Source organism: Rutilus rutilus, assembly GCF_951802725.1.
Source record: "Rutilus rutilus genome assembly, chromosome: 18".
In the NCBI taxonomy this organism is placed as follows: Eukaryota; Metazoa; Chordata; class Actinopteri; order Cypriniformes; family Leuciscidae; genus Rutilus; species Rutilus rutilus.
Genome location: NC_140231.1, coordinates 35,259,705 through 35,265,704, shown reverse-complemented (window position 1 = coordinate 35,265,704; position 6,000 = coordinate 35,259,705). Strand labels below are relative to the sequence as shown.

General features: G+C 32.4%; 1 long non-coding RNA gene across 1 annotated transcript; it reads left to right on the top strand.

The window, feature by feature from the left end:
* The first annotated feature begins 615 nt into the window (after window positions 1-615).
* On the top strand, window positions 616-3,963 carry LOC311277897. The gene is made up of 4 exons (XR_014625346.1): window positions 616-655; window positions 1,278-1,352; window positions 2,539-2,853; window positions 3,320-3,963. It is a non-coding gene; the product is annotated as an uncharacterized lncRNA (long non-coding RNA).
* Window positions 3,964-6,000: the final 2,037 nt, after the last annotated feature.

Below are 6,000 nucleotides of genomic sequence, written 5' to 3'. Positions count from 1 at the left end.
AGGTGAAACTCGAAAAATTAGAATATCGTGCAAAAGGTCATTTATTTCAATTATTCAACTTATAAGGTGAAACTAATATATTATATAGACTCATTACATGCAAAGTGAGATATTTCAAGACTTTGTTATGGCTTACAGCTTATGACATATCAAATCATATCAATTCAAATTTTCTGTGATTTTGATTTGGGGTTTTCATAAGCTGTAAGCCATAATCATCAAAATTATAACAAATAAAGGCTTGACACTTATCAATTTTCTTATTTTCTTATAAAGAGGGGGGGGGGCGCGCAAAAACTCAGTCTTGCCTAGGGCAACCAAAGGGCTAGAGCCGGCCCTGTGTCAGGGCAAATATACTGTGTAATTAAAAAAAAAATTGTTTTGTTTTCTTAATAAGAGTACCTTTCTCTGTAATTACTGTGCAAATAGTGTTGTTTCGTATTGTTACATAGTAAGTAGTGTTTGTTTTACAGAACATTCAAGTATTGAGGTGAAGTTTGTGGTTCATTTCAGTACTGACTGTGTTAGTATAATTCTCAGCCTGGGAGAGTAGGAGTAAGCAGAGGAGGAGTTTAACCTTCACACTATATAAAAGCTGATCTTTCTGATCTCTCAGTTCTGCACTGGATGCTTACTCTCTTCTGCTCATCACAAGGTGACTAAAGCACTTTATCTTTAATTGTTTTGTAAAGAGATTTTTCGGTTACTCTATATTTTAAGGTGTCATTGTTACAGTGTAATTATATATTTATTATTTTATTTGCCTTTATTTTACCAGGAACTTGAAGTAATATATGTTTTACAAGAGAGACCTGGCCAAGGTAGCAGCCATACAGGAAGACAACATTATTATTAATAATAATACTAATACTATATTCGAACACAGTATCCTCTCAACAAAAACCATCACAAGCCTTCATTACCACTGTCTTTATGATGCCTTTAAATTCACCAATAGACACCAATCTGTCTAGTTTTAGATCTTTTTAAGTGCTGTGTAATATTAAGCAACTACATGTATATCTACTATAGGGTTAGGGTTTGGTTGAGGGTTAGTTGCATGTAATTATGCATAATTTACTGTTATTACTATGGTAAGTACATGTCATGTAAAAAGGACACTGTAAAATAAAGTGTTACTGATTTTTCCATAGACAGATATCCAGACATTAATGTCTCTATTATAGTGAAACTGAAATGTAAACCTGTATTGCTCAACAATCATTAACTGATGTCAAACTTCACTCTGAACTGAACTACTGTATTCTCTTGAACAGAAATGACCAAAGTCAGAATATATGAGAAATGGGAGGACATGTGTGGAGCTTCACAAACTACAGGATAATGAAACGGTAACACTTTAGAATACTGTATCTTACTTACTGCATAACTAATAAGGAATTATTGAGGAACTAATAGATAATTATTTATTAACACTTAAGTCACTACTGTTAACTATTAAGGAAGATGTGTTAACTAATTAGTATGTAATATAATTGTATGATTGTGTTAAGTTTCAGTTAGTTAATCAATAACTATTGAATTATGTCATAACTCTTGAAGAACTATTATTAATTATCTATTAATTAATGTGCAAGAAAAATAACTAAGAAGTAACTACTAATTAACAGTCATACACAGTGGTTACTACAATAAACCGTTTTATTTTAGCAGTGGAGTGGTGGATGAAGTACACAAATCAAGTACTTAAGTAAAAGTACAGATAAGCCAATAAAATATTACTCCAGTAAAATGATAAACTATTGGCCTATTCATTTTCAAAATTGCCTTAGTAAAAGTACAAAGGTAATTACTTGAAAAAGTAAAAAGCACTGATCAATGTTTTTTATTTTATTTTCTAGCCAGTTTTAGTCATTCTTCAGCACTAATAAGAAAGATAAGTGCAGACATTTACTAGGCTATATATTGATCTGCAAATAAGCAAACTTTTTATTTAATTAGCAAAATGTATCATAATGTATGATAACTTATCTATTTTACAAAGGTCTTCCTTCTTTCTTTTCTTTTATAAAAAATAAAAATAAAAATCACAAAAATGTGTATTGTCCCCTAAGTACATACTGACATTGTCTATATTGTGAATGGCCAAATTTCATTAATTGCTTCATATACAGTCACTATTTACACTACAATCACCTTCTGCTTCTCGTTTTTATATTGTCTTACTTCATAGACAGCCTTCTTTTTTATCCAAATTATACTTTCTGTATAATTTTCCATGTTTCTTTGTCTGGACACAAGTGTAAACGCTGCCTGGTATCGGTTGTTGGTATCAGAGCATTTTTACGAGTACGAGTACGAGTACATGAGCTCAGTATCGGTATCGGTGCATCCCTAGTTGTTGCGTATCCTCACGCTTTTTTAAAGGGGTCATATAATGGTACATGAATTTTTAAAAGTTGATTGTACTGAAATGTGTGTTGGCAGTGCCTGTACACAACCATCATATAATGATAAAAATCCATCCAGTGTTTTTTTTTTAATCTTCTTATATGTTTTCCCGTCTCTCAAATCAAGCTGTTCGATCACGGTCGGACGCCCCTCCCACGATTGTTGATTGACAGCAGTGTTTCAACACAGACCCACCCTCGCTCGTGAGCGAGCTGTCAATCATAGCCTGCGCGGTCATTTCACACACCAGACTGCTTTACAAACGAGGGTCAGTATAAAGCTGGTTTTGCTAAGAAGCAAAAAAGGATAACGAGTCCTGTTTATGAGTAAATGTCACGCACTCCTCTGGTTATTTCTATAGCACTTTATTTGTACAGCAACATTTTCCATGAACAATGAACAGATGCAGAGAACAGGCCATGACATGCTGCATATTTCATGGTAAGGAAAACACGATTCATGGAACATAAAATCATAAATGCAAGTATGTATTTTCTTAGGAGATCGTGGAGATTTGCTTCATATGAGACATCCGCTTACTTTTCTACTAACTGAAGAAACATGAAAGATTTCTGGGCCAAAACCAAAACTATATGTTAGGATGTTCAAACCTTTAATAAAATATTAAAATCCTTAATAAATATGAAAGCAGCTGCTGGGCTGAAGCAGCAGGACTTGACTTTCATAATGCTTTCTAAAATATAATAGCAAAATATTTTTTGGATGATTTCTATGAAACACTCAGATAATGTTATGGATCATGAGCTTATATATTTTTTGTCATGATATAGAATTATGGTCATATTATGATCTTATGGAGGGACAGACAACAATATGAAATTGAATATGATTAATGTAATGAAAAAATATGCACGTTGCCACTGTCTGCACTATTTCTGTCACACAGGTTGAAGCAGAGAGGATGCAGGATCTACTTGCAGCAGCTAAACTTTATTTTCAAAGAACATAAAAGAAACCAAACACTCAGAAAATACATTCTTGACATGAAACAGAACAAGCTAACATAGTGCAACGACGACAGACACCAAACAGGACAAAACAAAGGGCTAACAGGGACTTGAAGAAACAAGACTAACAACAAGATAATGAATGAACACTGAACTGAAACAGACACAATCAGAAACAATAACAAAGGAGTGGCGGGAAACAAAACAAATGAAATCAGGAGCCAATCAAAATACCATAACAAACAAAGCCATAACAAACAAACTCAAATCGTGACAGGTTCGCCTATTGTAGTCTCAGCCAAACACTTGTTGAAAGGTCAGAAATGTTTTGATCTGGTATGTTTTTCATGCTTAAGAACACACCTGTAATTGTATGCTCAGCAGTTTCATAATGGTTATACAATACTCTCTTGAGTTTCCAGTTCCTATTATTCATTCTGCTTTATTTCCTGTTATAAGAAATAACTGAGATTTACATGCAAAAGAGTTTTGTGTGAACTAAACTAAAAATCAATCATGTTTTTTGTAATATCTGTTGAGTAACAAATGAACACAAACCACACTAAAACCATAATGAAATGCATAAACTACAGTCTCTTTGTGTTTCGTAATTGTTTTGCTTTAGAAACTTCATTGAAAACTTTTGAAACCCTAAAACAAATTAAATACAAACATTAAGAGAAGGATGTTTTCATTCTTTGGACAGTATTTCATAAATCAGGGTCAATGAACAGGCGGTTTCTGCGTCAATTATTTCAAAACTAAATTGAAATAATGCAGGCTAACAGCTTCAACAGAAGCAAATACTATCGACGACTACAACCTCGTAGCTCACAGTAGGATTGTGTTTAAAGGTGTCTAAGTTATCATTAAAAATCTATTTCCCAGTGGAGAATATTCGGTTACTGACGTCACCGTGACGTGAGCAGCAGATCCTCCTAAATTCACTAGATTCCTCATCTTCATGTCAGATCTACATTTCTCCTCATGCTGTCTCTGATCTGAACTGAAGCTTTTGAGTTTGCAGTGAACATCTACAGTAGTTGCAGCATCTAGTGGTCACACACGGTGACACACTTTCATCTTCCATTTCTCAAATTACAGTTTTTACAATCGCTTGAACACATTTCTCAGTACTTTGGTCAGTCAGTCTCTGTGAGCTAAACTGAGGATCATTTATCTTTGCTTTGGCACAAACTCATTCAAATTAACATTCATTATTTTCTCAGAAACATAATGCATAAGACAGAAATTTGCCATGTTTTTTACAGTAATATTGTAATGAAAGATATTCTGAATCTAAAAAATCAAATACTTTCAAAACAATTAGATGAAACTTACACAGATAATCATATTTCAGTTCATCATCATCTGCACAACAAAGGAAACAGAAATAATTTGTACACTTTAATATAAACATGGACCATGTAATAAACTGCAGTGAATTATGAACAGCAGAAAATATTGTATAATGCACCTGTTGTGTGTGTGTGTGTGTGTGTGTGTGTGTGTGTGTGTGTGTGTGTGTGTGTGTGTGTGTGTGTGTGTGTGTGTGTGTGTGTGTGTGTGAGTGTGTGTGTGTTTGAAAGGCATTGGGTTACCGCAGCTTCAAAACATCACTGATGATTCAATGTCAGAAATGTTAAAAGGTAATAAAGAGGACATTAGGATTTATAAAATATAATGTTTAGTAATATGTATATAAACTTATATGTTACATATGTTGGTACAACACAAAGTGAAATCTAAAATGTAATATTTAGAAGAATACTGTTCTAAACTGAAGTTATAATTAATCAGTGACTGTAAAAAAGGCTAGTAACGATTTAATAATTGGATAATAGTGTCTGTGTTCATCAGTAGGAGACTGAACACTGATCCACCGTAACACATGATCATAAAAACACTGAAGAACAGCTCATCATAAACACTGAGATATGACAAACACTGCAGTCATTCTTCATCACAGTATATATAGTGTGAGATATGAATTCATAAACACAGAGATCAGTCTCAGGAAAACACGGCAGGTTTAATTCACCTCAAATCCCCCAAAAAATGTAAATTCAATTTTGCATGAAAATTAAGCATATTTTTGGTATTATTTTATTAATATTCCTATGATAATTAAAGTGTATGTGCATATTCTTATTACTCTAATGTGTCTGGATATTTTATTTGTAAGTTTTTTTTTTTTTTTTTTTTTTTCTCAATTGGTGATTTTTATTTGAGTCTCATTGAAATTTCATTTCATTTCATTTTCACAGTAAAAAATTTTTTTTTATAATTTATGTTTTTTTTTACTAAATAAAGATAGTACAATTAATATCAGTATAATGTAAAAAAAAAAAAATGTAAAAATAAATTATTATGTTTTATATATTTTTGTGCGTGTTAAAAAAAAAGTAAATGCAAGAAAAACCCTTTATCCTTACAGGCTTCATTTTATAATGCAAAATATTGATCTTTTTTATTATTTCTTTAGTTTTGGGGTAAATTATAACTTGGACATGTTCTTAAAGGGATAGTTCACTTTGAAATTAATTTTTGATATGTTTTAGCTTACCTCAAGGGCATCCAAGATGTAGGTGTCTTTGTTTCCGCAGTAGTTTCAATTTGG